This window comes from Sarcophilus harrisii, chromosome 2 (genome assembly GCF_902635505.1).
Source record: "Sarcophilus harrisii chromosome 2, mSarHar1.11, whole genome shotgun sequence".
Lineage (NCBI taxonomy): Eukaryota > Metazoa > Chordata > Mammalia > Dasyuromorphia > Dasyuridae > Sarcophilus > Sarcophilus harrisii.
The window spans coordinates 47,928,239-47,944,552 of NC_045427.1; the positions used below are offsets into that span (position 1 = coordinate 47,928,239).

General features: G+C 42.1%; 1 protein-coding gene across 2 annotated transcripts in view; it reads right to left on the minus strand.

Moving 5' to 3' along the window:
* ZNF469 (zinc finger protein 469) overlaps positions 1–16,314 on the minus strand; it is a 216,503-nt gene that overhangs the window by 14,774 nt on the left and 185,415 nt on the right. The window contains exon 3 of one of the 2 annotated variants that reach the window (XM_031950159.1): positions 15,124–15,190. The exons of the other annotated variant lie outside the window; for it this stretch is intronic. The gene's annotated coding sequence lies outside the window, so the exon portion shown is untranslated. The remainder of the gene's footprint in view (positions 1–15,123; positions 15,191–16,314) is intronic. 2 annotated transcript variants of the gene reach the window in all.

Genomic DNA, 16,314 nt, shown 5'->3' on the forward strand with positions numbered 1-16,314 from the left:
CAGTTAGTGCGGGAAACATGCAAACGAGCAGGCTGGTGGGGGACAGCATAACCCTCTCAGGGACCGCAAAGGGCTCTGCTCCCGCTTTTGTGTGCTCCTCACAACAGTCCTGGAAGCTAAGTGACGGCGATGGTGGTGATTACCTTTGTAGAGATGAGGTAACCGAGGCTGAGAGGGCTGAAGTAACTTGCTCAGGCTCCCACAGTTTAAGTTCAGTTCTCCTTGACTCCAGCCCTGGACTCTAGCCAATCATCTAGACACCTAGCCAATGAAACCAAACCACGCAACGTCAGACAGTCGCAATTCTGTTGCTCGCTGGCTTTGGGACCCTCTGCAAGGGAGGCACTTAATCCAGGTCCCCCTGGTGCCCAGATGGCACCGGACTAGCTGCTGCCCAAGGTCCTTTCTAACAATCTACTATATGATATCAGAGATACCTGGAAAGGACTTCAGAGGTGACTTAGTTTAATCCTGTCTTTTTATAGATGAAGAAACTGGGGTTCATGAAGATTATGACTTACATGTTCAAGGTCATACAAATTGTATTAGAGATGGGATTCAAACACATGAAATTTAAAGGCAAATTCAGGACTATTTTTGGAGGCAGTCAGGTGATTGGAGGTCAGCAAGATCAGAGTGAAATCTTGCCTCTGATGCTTACTAGCTGTGTGATTATAGGCAAGTCAAAGCCTTGATTCTTCTAAGATGAAAGGAGTTTGTTCACAGTGGAGTAGGGTTTCTGAGAGAATAGTGAAAAAAAGCAGAGGAGGACAGGAAATGACTAGGACTAAAGCTTAATGTACTTTGGGGGGATGCTTCACCACTACTAGTCCCCCAGCTGATCCTCAGGTGGGTGCTCAAACCAGAAAGCAAATTGGGGACAGCAGGTCCCCCAAAAGTCAGGCTCTGGGAGAGTCTTAACAATTATCAGGTCTGATTCTCAGATGAAGAAATTGAAACTATTTCTAGTCATATGAAAAGATGCTCCAAGTCATTATTAATCAGAGAAATGCAAATTAAGACAACTCTAAGATACCACTACACACCTGTCATTGGCTAAGATGACAGGAAAAAATAATGATGATTGTTGGAGGGGATGTGGGAAAACTGGGACATTGATGCATTGTTGGTGGAGTTGTGAACGAATCCAACCATTTTGGAGAGTAGTTTGGAACTATGCTCAAAAAGTTATCAAACTGTGCATACCCTTTGATCCAGCAGTGTTACTACTGGGATTATATCCCAGAGAGATTATAAAGAAGGGAAAGGGACCTGTATGTGCACGAATGTTTGTGGCAGCCCTTTTTGTAGTGGCTAAAAACTGGAAACTGAATGGATGTCCATCAGTTGGAGAATGGCTGAATAAATTGTGGTATATGAAAATTATGGAATATTACTGTTCTGTAAGAAATGACCAACAGGATGATTTCAGAAAGGCCTGGAGAGACTTACACGAACTGATGCTGAGTGAAATGAGCAGGACCAGGAGATCATTATATACTTCAACAACAATACTATATGATGACCAGTTCTGATGGACCAGGCCATCCTCAGCAACGAGATCAACCAAATCATTTCCAATGGAGCAGTAATGAACTGAACCAAGCTATGCCCAGAAAAAGAACTCTGGGAGATGACTAAAAACCATTACATTGAATTCCCAATCCCTATATTTATGCACACCTGCATTTTTGATTTCCTTCACAAGCTAATTGTACAATATTTCAGAGTCTGATTCTTTTTGTACAGCAAAATAACGGTTTGGTCATGTATACTTATTGTGTATCTAATTTATATTTTAATATATTTAACATCTACTGGTCATCCTGCCATCTAGGGGAAGGGGTGGGGGGATAAGAGGTGAAAAACTGGAACAAGAGGTTTGGCAATTGTTAATGCTGTAAAGTTGCCCATGCATATATCCTGTAAATAAAAGGCTATTAAAAAAAAACAAAAACAAAACAAAAAAACAAACAAACAAAAAAACAATTATCAGGTCTGGAAGGGTGGCAACCCAAGGCCCAGTTGATGAAAGTAGCCACTCCCTGAGGTATGTGTCAGCATAGGTATCCTTCCCCACTCCCACTAATGAAAAGAAGCCAGATATTAGCTCCCAGCCTAAAGTTGTAAGCACATGTGGCATACCTACCCCCCCCCGCCCCCACTAATCCACACCCACCCATGCCCCATCATGGTAGTTTTTCCTATTGCTTCTTTTTTCAGAGTGAAATGCCCGGGAGGCAGCAAGGTGTGGTGGGAAATGGATTGCATAGGAGTCAGGAGGCCCATGTTCTCAAGACCCCTAACTCTCCCATCAACTGCCTCTATGACTTTGAATAAATCATTCAATTCATCTATAGAATGAAGATGCTGACCAATAACCAATCTGGCCCACAGGTCTGTAAGAATTAAATGAAGACAACAACATTGTTTGGGACCCTTTCCAAGGCTGGCTAGCTCCTTTAATATTCATACTCATACCAGGAGCATTTTTGATCCCCAAAGTCACTTTGAGACCTTCCTTTAGACCTGTCACTCAACAGCCACCTCTCTTTTTTCCCCCCCTCAAGTTCACTCCCACTGTAGACGAATGATTTTCAAAGTCAAACTTCCTAGGTGAAACCATCCATGGAAGTATACACACAGCCAATCAGATGATGGGAATATGGAACATATCCAACCCTTACCATAACAACCCAACATTTCTTTCTCTACTCCCTTCCACTTCTGACTAGAAACATTTAGTGAGAACTCCTACTATTTCCCTTATTGCATCAGCACACACATACACATACATACAGAAAAATCTAGATTTAACATAAGAAAGAAACCATGACTACTTCTTGGGGTATTTCTCCCATCAAGCCCAGACCAAGGCTATAGGTTGCCCTCTTGACCGTGGGACAAGAAGAGTAGGGCTTGGCTCCCAATAGCAGCAGAGTGTAGGGTAGAAAAGATGGGAGGCAACTTCAGCCATCCCAGACATCACTATCCCATGGCTAGGTAGTGGGGCCAACAATCCACCATCATTGCCCCCCCAAGACAAGGCCAACAAATGTCCACTAAACGATCAAGTCACTTAATCTCTGCCCGCTTCAGTTTTCTCACCTGTATTCTTTTCAGCCTTGTTTCCTGCAAGCACCTACCATGTCTAATACACTTTGCTAAATCCTGGGAATACCAAGAGGAGGAAAAGTTGAACAGATGCAAGACTTGAGGAGGGAGTCATCCCTAGACAATTCTACTGTCTGTGAGAGGTAGGTATTTATTTTTAGTTAGTATAATGGAAGTTCCTTGGGGAAAGGGGGTAGCTCCCTTTTATTTTGATAACTGTTTGTTGCACTGAATTGAATTAGAAGGAAGGATCTCTTTTAGTTGGGGTGAAGGTTTCACAGAGGAAGTTCTAGATTAGGGATTCTCAACCTTTCTTATATTCTGGTCCCCACCTGGTCTGGTGAGATCCAGGGACTTTTTCTCAGAATCATGTTTCTTAGTGCATCAAATAAGAGATCTAGGATTACAAGTGCAAAACCTCTGTGTATGTGCGCATGTATATATGTATACAATGTACATATGACATATATACAACACATGCATGCATATTTGTATACATATAAACATATATATATAGACATATGGAAATTATTATATTGAAATGCATTATCAAAATACTGACCATCCTCCTTCCTACCTCCAGGTTCACAGCTCCTCCTGCTAGATCATAGATACATAGACTGAGAATAGAAGGAACCTCAGGGGTAACTGAGCACCATTCCCTCACTGTTCAGAAGAGGAAACTCTGGGGCAGGCAAATGACTCTCATAAGGTCAATAGTAGCACTTGGGTTTGACCTTGAAGGACTGGCAGAAGCAGAGATGGAAGCTTGGGAGGCAGACAGTGATACCATCAAGGATACAATGGTGTCTGCTCCAGCTTCCAGCGCTCCTGTAGGAATCCCCTTCTATTTCAGCCCATTCCTCAGCTGCATTTTGTTCTCTGCTCTGTCCCACACCTTCTTGTTTAGTTAAATTGACAAACTGCTTCTTACAGTTAAGATTTTTTTCCACCTCAGGAAACTGCTTAAAATTTCTGCCTATTCTATCAACTTTTAGGGGAGGGTTGGGTGGTGTTGACTGAGACTTTCAGTTTTTTTGTGGAGGAGGGGAGTGTGGAATTGAGTCATCAATTGCCGTTTTAAGTTTTCTAATAGTTTTCTTTCATTTGATCTTTATTAGTAGTGGTTATAAAAATTAATATCAGAAAGTACCCAGCAACATGCTGCAAACAAACTAGCTTCTTATCTTGCCGAATCTTAGTCTCAGCTCAGTTAAGAAGAAATGATGAAAGTATCAAAAAGCACAGAAATGAACAGGCTTACAGATGATAGTTTCTAGAGCCAAGCTATTGCAGTGTAGTGGGCAGAGTCCTGAGCCCACAGTCAGGAAGATGTGAATTTAAATCTAACTTCAGAGACATTTTAGCTCTGTGACCTTAGGTTAAGTCATTTTACCTCTATTTACTATATTTTTCTTCCATCTGCAAAGCAGGGATGATAATGATAGCATCTATCTCCTAGGGATGTTTTGAAGATCAAATGAAATAATATATATAGAGTACTTAGCAAAGTGCCTGGTATATAGTAGGTGCTTAATAAATGTTTCCTTCTATTGTTTTCCCTTCTTTTTTCTTTCTTCCTCTTCTTCCCCTTTACCCCCTCCTCCTTTTCTCCTTTCTTCCTTCCCTTCTTCCCTTCCTCACTCTCTTGCTTCTTCCTTCCTCCTCTCCCTTTATCCTCCTTTTCTCCCTTTCCCCTACCTCCCTCTCTTTCCCTTCCTCTTTCCTTCCTTTCTTCCTTCATCCTCACTTCTTCCCTCCCTCTTTTTCTCTTCCTCCCTCCCTTCTTCCTTTCCTTTCCTTTCCTTTTCCTTTCTTTTCCTTCCTTCCTATTGAGAGTTGACGTTTGTTTATATCCACCACATGAGGTTAGTCCTATACAACAATGAGGAATTCTAAAGAAAAAAAGAGTAAGAATAAATCAAAGCAATAGACTTAACAGTCTAGATAGAGTGCTCTACTGATACTATTTTAATATTGGGGAAAATAAGGAAGGTCTTAGCTTATTGTTTGGGTCCCTTATGATGTACGTATGGAAAGGACATGGACAAGAGTTTTAGATGAACAGATATGGAAGATTCATAAACTGTATCTTCAATCAATGAGTTTAAGATGCATTTCAATTTTTTAATAAATTGAAGGTATGTGTTCAAAAATATTTCAGATACCGGTAAGTTTGGTGATCCTAATTTAGATCACTGCATAGCCCCCCCCCCCCAAATTAATTTATTGTAGGTGTAAGAATTCCTAGTTATGGTTCTAGCTGTAAGATCTTTTATATGTCCAATGAAAAAGAGTGGACAAAAACCTTCTGCTCCCAAATGATAGAGCAGGGATTTTTCATCTGGAGTCCACAAATCCTTAAGGTATTAGAAGACAGATTTCAGAAGTCTATGAATTTATTTTTAAATATGTTGATAACTATATTTTAATTGATTTCCTTTGTAATGTGATGCAGTTTGTTTTATCATTTATCAGGGATGAGAAATGTCCAGCCTGTGGGCCACATAAGGCCTGTGAAATCATTTGCTAAGACAACCACAGATGATAATGAACCAAACAGCTTCTCACTGTTTGAGTTCTATAATTTTCTATGGCTGCGAATGATGTTATAAATATCCAAATGGTCCTCGGCAGAGAAAAGGTTCCCCATTCCTGCTTTAAATCATTATTCTCAGAAGAGCTTCGTAGATTGTCTAAGTTATCCAAGACACAAAACAAGTTAAGACTCTTTGTTAGAGAGAGATCTATGAGTCTAATGATGCTACAATCAAATACTGCTATCTATATCTAGATACATATGTATCTATAAACTTCTTAAATTATATGTAAGTTCTTTAAGGGCAGGAAACATTTCATTTTTATTTTTGTACCCTCAGTCCCTACCCTCAGTACCTGTCACTCATGTTTGTAATAAACTGAATAAATGAATGGTGATGGTGATTGGGCACATTGGAGGGGTCACATGGTTCCTAATTCCATCCCTCTGACTTTAAGCAAATGACTTTCTCCTACTCTTGCTTTCTTCATTTGCCAAACAAGGGCGGATAAGTTCCAAACTCTTTTCTGGCATTAATAACCTGTGCTTTCTCTGACCTGTGATGGTCAAAAGACTGGTGTGATGATGGGCTCCCTCCAGTTGTCCTGGGATGGGGTGTACCATCAAGTACAGGAAAAGGAAGGGGGTGCTCATTTTCCCCAGCTCCCTGGGCACTGTTAGTCTCCCATTTCTCATTCTCTTCCACTTGCTGACCAGTAGAGGGCTTCTTCCTCTGCATGTGGCTCTGGAGGAGTAGGGGCTTCAGTAGTAGGTTTTAGTAGTAGTGGGTTTCAGAAGCTGCTTGTGTCTAATGCTCTGAAGCAACTTCTTCATCTTGGGGATGGGTTTAGAGTAGGGAGTGCTGGATGGAGGAGAGCTCAGATGGGGGCAAAGGACAACTTCTCTAAAATTCAGTTTTCTCATCTGTAAAATGGTATAGCCCATCCTCAGGGGTGGTAGATGCTAGGCAATAAGATTTAATTCTGGAAAGTAATCTGTAAAGGTACAGTTTTATGGATGTCACATTGTTCCATCTTCCTCTGATCCTTACCATTTTATAGGTGAGGAAACGAACTGATGACAATTTCCTCTTTCCTCCTGTTAATTATTCCTTAGTGAATTAGCAGAACCTTGACCCAATAAGATGATTATATAACCTTAGTCTTCTGATTCCTTGGTTGATCTCCTGAGACTGAATACTCTCAAACTTTGCAGGGACTGCCTGGCCTCCAAACAGCTCTGGGGACAACTGGAAACTTCTTATCTCAAGCATTCAATCCTCCTGCTAGCTGTGTGACCTTTGGAAGAGTGGAAAGAATATGAGATCTATGATCAGATGACCCGGGCTCAAACCCCCGTTTTGCTACTTATGACTTGCATGACCTCAGACTATCATTTTTCCTCACTGAGACTCAGTACTCTTATCTATAAAATGAAAGAGTTGAATTATATCATTTTTGTGGCTCCTAGCAGATCTAAATCTTATTACCCTAAATCATGTAATCTCTCAAAGCCTCAGTTTCCTCATCTGAAAAATGGATATCACCTACCCTCTGGAGTTAGGAAAAAATGTGGGCCGTATCTATGATTTCATTGTCATAGGGAACTCCCTCTACAGAGGCAGGTCAACACTATGGGGTTGCTGGTGCATGGAGCAGCCAGGTGGCTTGTCTAGGGTCACATCAGTTAGGATGTGTCAGAAGTCACACTTGAAATCAGGTCTTTGTGGCTCTGACGTCAGTTCTATAAATTCTGTGTTAAGGCTGCCTCTCACATGGTGAAAAGGGTCTGAAAATCTTGGATTCCTATATGAATGAGCCATGTAGGCCTTTCAAGCCTCAACTAGAACTCCCCTTGTGGCAGCCTGGAGGAGAGGAGAACTCTGCCTACTGCCCCCTTTTACTGCAGGTGGATGGGAATCTTCTAAATGAACCTTTTCCCTCTAAAAACTCAGCCAGTGGCTCATACTCCTTCCCTTCAAAGCCAGTTAGAGTGAGAGAACAATAATATCATAACATCAACATCTGACTAACTGTTGACACCCATGAGATCTATGTGTGGGGAAGGGGGTCCCTGGCAGTGTGAGCTGTGTTGGTGGACAGATTGCCTTGGATAAAACCTCTCTGGCTCCAATCAGAACACAAATAGTTTTGCTTTTCTCAAAGCCATCATGAAAAAGAAAACTGTATTTCTTTAGCATCTCAGTTGTGCTTGTAGAGCATTTGAGCACTATTGCTTTGCAAAGAAGTTCTGAACTCTAGCGCCATTACTTGGAGACTTGGAGCTATTAACTGATGGACTATGTACATTCTTAGTACACAGTTTCCAACTCTATGGCTACAGGATTAGTCTCTAGCTCTTTATTTAATTGCTCCCCCAGACAACATTTGAAGTCACAATTTTCAAATGTATTTAACATGAGCTTTTCTCTATTATGATTATAGATATTTCTGTCTTATCCCTTTAGGTAGAGTGGAAGTTCCATGAAGGCAGGGACTTTTTCTATCCAAATCCTGTATTTCCTCCTTCATTCCTTCCTTTCTATAATTTCTTCCTTATTTCTTCTTTCCTTTCATGCCTTCCTTCTTTCATTGCTTCTTTCTCCCTTTTTGTCTCTTTCACCTTTCCTTCTTTCTCTTCCTTTTTATTTATCCATCCATCTATATATCTACCTACCTACCTATCTGTCTGTCTATTAATATATCCATCCATCTATCTATCTATCTATCTATCTATCTATCTATCTATCTATCTGTATATCTATCTATTGATTTACTTAGATAGTATGCCATCAATTTCATAGGGGGCCAAGCTGGGGGCCTCTGACCCTCCATGCTACATACCTTCTCAATCACTTCCAAACTCTTTAGAATGAAGTTACCCTAGAAGAAGAAGGCATAATCCCTCAATATACCCTCAAATTGTCAGGGGATACAGTCAATCAATTAATCAACAAGCTTTTCTTATGTGCCTACTACATCCCAAGAATAGTGCAAGGCCATTAGGAAATACAAAGGCAAAAAAGAAAGTCTGTCTTCAAGGACCTTACATTGTATCCAGGAGATGAGAGATACATGAAGAAATGAATTATTCCCTGACACATACTTTCCTCAGTTCCCACACAGACACATCAGTCTTCTTCTTGGTGTCCTGACCTTAAGTCTTTGCACATTGCAATTCATCGTTTGCTCATCTGTCCAAATGATCTTCCTAACGTTCAGGCTTGACCACGTCATTTTCTCAATAATCTCTAACAGTTCCCTATTATCTGTAGGATCAAATATAAAACTCAGTGCTTGGCATTTGAACACCTTTGTAACCTTCATCCTTCTAACTTTCCAACCTTCTTGTATTTATTCTCCTTCAGCTTCTCTGTGGTCCAGCTATTGCCATTCACTGCACGAATCTCTTGCGATGTCTTTGCATTGGTTTTTCACCATACTTGGACTGCTTCTCTCTTCACTCATCTCTGCCTCCTGGCTCATGTCAAGACCCAGCTCACATCTAACCTTCTTGAGGAACTTTCCCAGGTCCCTCCTTCCCAGCCAGTGGCTCCCTCTGAGATCACCTCCCTCTAACCCGGCATCTTTCTTATATGAACATAGCGATTTTCATGTCACACCTCCATTAGCATGTGAGTTCCTTGAAGGCAGGACTACTTTATAACCCATGTTTGGCCTTAAGTACTTAATAAATGTCGACTGGCTCATACCACTGGCCATCCCAGATCCGCTCACTCACTAACATGCACCATTCACTCCAGTCCATTCTTTACATACTCTCCACAATCACTCCATATCCTATCATCCAGAATTGCAGGAACTGACTTCAAATCACTCCTGCTCCCCTTATTTCTAGCATCTCTATCATATCCTGATATTTCTTTCTAGCCTAGGGACATAAGTAAAACTAAGACTAACTCTTTTTCTTTTTCTCTTTTCTTTTGGAAGCAATCAGAGGTAATTTGTCCAGGGTCCTACAGCTGGTAAGTATCTTGAGATCAGATTTGAACTCAGGTCCTTCTCCTGATTCCAGGACTGGTGTTTTTTTATTTTTTTTATTTTTTATTTTTTTTAGCTGAGGCAATTGGGGTTAAGTGACTTGCCCAGGGTCACACAACCAGGCAGTGTTAAGTGTTTGAGACCAGATTTGAACTCAAGTTCTCCTGACTTCAGGTTCTATCCACTATACCCACCAGCTGCCTCTCCAGGGCTGGTATTCTAACCACTGCACCTAGCTGCCCCCAGAAACTCTGAGTCTTAATCAAATTGGACCCGAATTTGCTTACTTGCTTACCGCTTACTACTTAGCTTCCCATTGCTTGTTCATGCCTTCTGACTGTGAGTACCCTTTCTATCTTACCAGGCTGCCCCTGTATTTATCTTAAAAGCACTTGCATTAAATGGCATTTTAACAATTACTAAGCACTTTTCATATATATTATCTCATTTGATTCTTACAACAACTCTGGGATGTAGGTGGTATTATTACCCCCATTTTGCTGATGAGGAAACTTTTTCAGAAGTTAAATGACTGGTCCAGAGTCACACACTGAGGTCAGTTTTGAATTCCTGACTCTTGATCCAGAGCTCTTTTCACTTTATCACTTAGCCGTCTCACATCTTTTGCTCTCAGTTCCTTTCACATCTCTTGACCTCAGTTTCCTTTTCCATAAAACGAGGGGGTGAAGCTGGGTGACCTTTCAGATCCCTTCCAACTCTAGCTCTATGTATCCACTGGGGAAGTCATAGGGTTCCTGCAGGTGTCCTGGACAGTGTCTTGTTTTCTCAGGCTGCATGTGAAAAACGGGGGGCAGCGGTGGTTTGATCTGCCCCTTTATCTGGCTGCCTCTCCAATCCACTAGCCAGTTTGGATTGACATTCTAGAATTCCTCTGTGGTTTCACAACTCTGCTCAATGAAATGAGCCTCCGACTGATACCAGCCTCCGTCTCTCTGGCCAAAATGAACACACACAGCTCTTTGGCATTCATGGGTTGCCCTTGGACAACAATGAGTCATTTATGCTGACTCAAGCCTCAACTGTAAGGCCTGTTTACTGCTGCCTAAATGGGAAGGAGTTCTTTGCCAAAATAAAATAAGCCAGGCCAAAGGCAGCTAGCTACATTATCACAGTCATACTCATTAAGCCACATAAAGAAGCCCTTTTTTTTAGGTCAGCCTCTCTTACCACACGGGTAGGAAACACTGCAGCATTCCTGTAGCAAAGACCATATTGACTGTTGCATTATTGCTCTGCTCGGAGGAAAAGGCTACCCAGCCTCCTGAGTGGGGACCCAGACTCAGGTTTAGCAGCTGGGAAGAAGAACTCAAAGGGTATATGTGGAGACTCAGGATAATGGCACCCTGGCTTCTGCATGAGCGGCTTTGTACATGGACAAGGAAACAGGTGCAGAATCATGTGGGAGAAAGAGCCCAGAGCTGAACTATTTGGGAGATCGGGGTTCAAATTTTAGCTAGTGACTTGGAGAGCGGCTTTAGGCAACTCATTCCCCCTTTGGATGATCTCAGTTTCTTTACTTGCAAAATGGGGAGACTACAGGAGATTCAAGTCAAAGCTCCTTTCTAGCTTTATCATTCTAGGATTCTCTGAAAAGATAATTGGCCATTAGGAAGCTATCATTACCATTTTTCTTCTACAGTTGCAGACTCATCCCTGTTACCATTTTTGTTGTTCAATCAATAAATCAGTAAACATTGATCAGACTCATACTATGTGCCAGGCACTGTGCTAAGCACTTAGGAATACAAAAAGGCAAAAAAAAAAAAAAAATACACCTGTCCTCAAAGTGCTTACAGTCTGATAGGGGAGATAACATACAAACAAATATATGCAAAACAAACTATCTTCAGGACAAATAGGAAATAATTAATAGAGGAAAGGCACTGGAATTAAGGGGGGGTTGGGAAAGGCTTCCTGTAGAAGACTGGGAAAAAAATAACCTACCAGAATAAAGAAAACCCTTGAGAGGTGGCAAAGTGTGCCATGTTAGGCTTGGAGTCAAGAAGATCTGAATTCAAATACTGCCTCAGATATTTATAACCTGAAAAAATTTAAGCAACTTGTCTTAAGTTCAAGTTGGATTTGAACTTGGATCTTCCCAATTCCAGGCTTTGGTGTCAACAGCTGCAAGATTATCTCACGAATGTCAGTGTTGACAGAAGTAGAAGAGAAATGTCTTTTCTCTCTCTCTAGACTTTGTGAGGTTTGGTCTTGGGCATCTTTCTTTCTGGGTCTTAGAGGCAGTCAGCTAACAAACATTTATTAAGCACTTATTATGTGCCAGGCACTGTGCTTGATGCTGGGGGGATACAAAGAAAGGTAAAAACACAGTTCCTCCCTTAGGGAACTCTCAGTCTAATGAACATTCTTCTAGGTTCCCCCCACTAGGACTAGCTATTATTAAGAGTTATTAAGACAGTTATTCAAAGGTTATGGGATAAAATATTAGAACTGGAAGAAACCTTAGAGTGTAGAATGTCAGCCTCGCACCTTGGGGAGAAGCTAGTATAATTCTCTTGTTTTAGAGAGCAGAAAAATCAGACTTGAAGAAATAGGGCTTGTTCAATGTCACAAAGCTAGTTATCTGACTCTGGAGAGCAGAATAAAATGATTAGCTAAAGGATGTTTGGAGGCTAGCTGTTTATTTCAGTTCTGCATGAATTCCCTAACTAGCAATTAGGAGAGCTCATTGGTCAGGTGGTATTGGAGTCAGAAAGAGCCCTTGTTTGAATCCTAGTATTTACTAATCATATAAACTTGGGGCAAACTTGGGGTAGATCTCTTAATCCCTAAGCTTCACTTTCCTTTTCTCTAAAATCTTTAATATTAGCATCTACTTCCCAGGACTGTTGTGGGGATGAAATGAGATAATATTTGTAAAGTGCTGTATGAATTTTGAAATGATTTGTAAAAAAACAAAAAAGCATATAACAAAGGAAATGAATTGGATTTCTAAGATCTAGGTTTGAATGCTTGCCCTGCATAATTAGCTGTGTGATCTTATGCACATCATTTCCAAATTAAGCTCTGATGTCTCTGAAGATTAAACTGAAAAGGTTAAATTTGATAATGGGTGACAAACTCTGACTAAAGAGAACCAGATTAAAAAGTAATTAGGGAATATTTAAGAAAATAAATTACAGCACAGACAATAAAATACAACACAGATAATGCTAATTTGTGATTTTCTGAATTATATGAAGCCATAAGGATCTGTTTCTATTTGAATTGGACATCACTGTCCCTTCTCTGTTCTAACAAGTTCATGATTCTGTAATTAATATGTAGCATAATGGAGAGAGCGTATCAGCAAGATTCATATTCTGGTTTAAATCCCTCTTACCAGTATGATCCAGAGCAAGCTACTTCATCTGTTTCCTCATCTATAAAATGGGTTATTAATGACCTGTAACCTATCTCATAGCGTGGAAGTAGGGTAAGTATTTTACATGATACAAATGGGAGTTTTTATTATCAGTATAAAGCCAAGTTCCCATCCCAGGCCTCCCTCCCCCCTGCCCCCCGCCTTTTGCTAGATGGGTAAGAAAAAAGTAATAGAACATTAAATCCCAGTCTTGAGGAAGTTTAAAAAGTTCAAAGACCAAAGGCAGGAGTGATTTTTAGGTCATGGAACTGAAATAAGGAGAGTTTTGTGGTCCTGCAGTCACAGGATTTGGGGCTGGAAGGAACTGTAGCAATGTCTGGACCACACCCCTCAATTTTTGCCACTCAATGTTCCCATTTCCTTCTGATGCTGATGTCCCTACGAAGCACCTGAAGGGATGATGATTTTGCCCGTGGTTGGACTCCCAGGAGAGAGGATTCTGTGCTCTTTCTCATGCCCTGGTCCACATACCTGCATAGAATCTTTCCTGTGGACATCCTTCAGGGTAGTTCTAGTCTATAAACTATTGGGTAATGATGTAAGCTCCCAAATGGGGCCCCTGGAGGGAGGGTGAGTATTCTACCCGCTCCTTTCCATGTTGTTTCCATCACCCATCCTCCACTCAAAGGTGACTTCAAGCCAAAAAAACAAATGAACAGATGCTCCAAAGCCACCAAAACATGTGTGGAAGGGAGCCATCAAATGAGTCCCTGCTGAAATTTGCCTTTATAGAGATGGTAATTCTATGTCCCAATCAGATTACCGCTGCGGTGCCAGTGGGGGCTTTTCCTCCTGTCCCCATGGAAAATTCCCATTCCAAACTCTCTGAGATCTGCTTGTATGAGCAGCCCTGACTCACACCTGGCTTTCCAGTGCCCACTTGGCTCCACCGGCTTGAGGAACTGGCCCATCCGATCTAGTGTCTTCCACCCAGCATCCTGGACCAGACATCCTGCTGCCAGCAGTGGTCCAGGACTCATATTTCAAAGGACAGCCACAAAAACAACCAAAGTACACAAGTAGCTAATTGTATGAAGCTTCCCACTAGGGGAAAATTCCTTCCTGACCCCTGCCGAAGCTGGGGTTTTTTCCCCCATTGCCCCAGGCTGGACGACCCTTATCTCGGCTGGCGTGGTCACTAATAACATTAGTGATGACCGAGATAGGTTTCTGCAGCTCTCACTACGAAAGCAAAGAGTGGTGACCTTAGGAGAGACCCAAGAGCTGGGAAGGCGAGCTCCTAGGCAACTCAATAGCCTGTTTTCATGTAAATGACCCTCCTAATGAAGCAGTGGGAAGGGGAAAGCAAGGCAGAATAGGGGAGATAAGCAGAAGGGCTGGGCTCTTCTGGACTCAGATATCTCTCTGAGACTGCAGAGGCAGTGAAGGGAGCCAGAGCTCTCCCCTCCTACTAGCGGGGCAACAGCAGATAGAGTCCAAAGAAAGAACAGACTACAGTGAGCACACTTTTTAAAGGGAGGGGAGAAAAAAGGAAGGATCTTGGAAAAAGAAATCTTGTTTGTTGGTTTTAAACAAGCTCTGCCCAGAGGGGTTTTTTCACTGAAACAAACTGGTCCATTATGACTGGGGTGTGTGTACAGAAAGTTAATGTAGCCAGCTGCTTCACGACTGTGATTCTGGATAACATTTAGGCAGGTTAAACACAAGTCTCAGAATCGAAGCCCTTGGCTGGGCTGTGAAAAAATCACTTCCCTCCTCGAGTTGGCCCCTTCTCAAAGCTTGGACTCTTTGAATGGTTGGGCCTTCTGCTGATGAGCAGAGGCTAAGTGTAAAGCATTCTCTCGGGGAGGCAGCTGGCAGATCCAATTAGCTTAGACCAGAGAGACAGTCCAGGAAGCTAAGGAGGGTGGATGAGGAAGGGAGGCCGCAGTATTGGGAGGCCAAAGGGAGGATGAAGCTCCATCCTCCCTAACTTTTCTCTCTCCTCTTTTCCTGAGCCCTCAGCTCACAATTCTTTAAGGGGCATCTCTGGGCAGAAGGTCGGTGAGCCTTGCCAACTTCCACAGACAACCCCCAAATTCCAGCTGACTGGCTCAACCTACCTTTAGAAATTGGGTTGTTCCTCAGCTGGGGCTCAGTTTCACTTCCTGCAAAGTGTGAATTTCTTGGCTGCAAAGAAAATGGAAAATATGTCAAGAATCTATGTGGGGCTTGCTTCTGATCTGTGATTATTACAGACAGTGAATATAGAGGAGAAGGCTGGAGGGGGAAGGGATTGAGAAGACTGCTCTCTGGGGGCTAGTCTGTTGTTCACAAAGGAAGTCTCAGTGATTGCTAGCCCCATGTTTTTCTGTCTCATTCTGTATGGCCAGGGTGGGGAGAGTTGTCACTCTCACTCTGACTTACCTGGGGAAGATCAAGATGGCTCAAGGTGTTCTGCTCCAACTGGAGAGGGATGAAAGGATTTTTGGAATTGAAAGAGTCCTTAGAAATGATCTGATCCAAGTCTCTCAATTTAGAGATGAGGAAACTGCCTCAGGGAAGGGGCAGTGACTTGCCAGTATCCAGACAAGTTATAAAAGCAGAATTTGAGCCCAGTTCTTTTGCCTCCCAGTACAAGCAATGCTCTTTCCTTCATATTATGCTGCTATCACCGTGTTTCTCTTAATTATTTAGGATGCAATCTCACTTGCTCTATAAGTTGTGGTTGAACAGAGGGAATGCTGACAATGTGCTCTAGTTCCCTGGTTCCAGCTTCTATCCTTACTGAAATAACCTAGATCTTTTATGAGGATCTTTTAAGTACCCCAATTATGAAGACCAAGGAGATTCTGTAGCTGAGTGACCTAGGTACAAAACAGAATTCATGAAGTTCTTCCCATAAATCTATTCTTCCTTGCTATAGAACCATAAATTTGGAAAGTCTTGTTTCCCCTCCTCTCAGTATCTTCTCAGGGGAGGATTTATCCTTGGTATATGTAGCCTGACATTCAAGGCTTTCTAGCCTTTAGCTTCAAGCTTCTTCTTCTAGCTTATCTCTTCCTACTTTGCAGCTAAAAACTCCCCCTCCAATATCTCCCTGCTTTTCTTCTTTTTTCTCCACCTGGTTCCTCTTAAGTCCCCTGACACATCCTTCTGCATTTTGGTGTTCTAGACCTCGGGGGAGGGAGAGACATCAGGTGGTGGTGTGTGTGTGTGTGTGTGTGTGTGTGTGTGTGTGTGTAAGGGGGGGCAGTATGAAGAGAGGAGGGAAGGGGATGGGCCATAATGTTCTCATATTCTTGCTTCTTTGC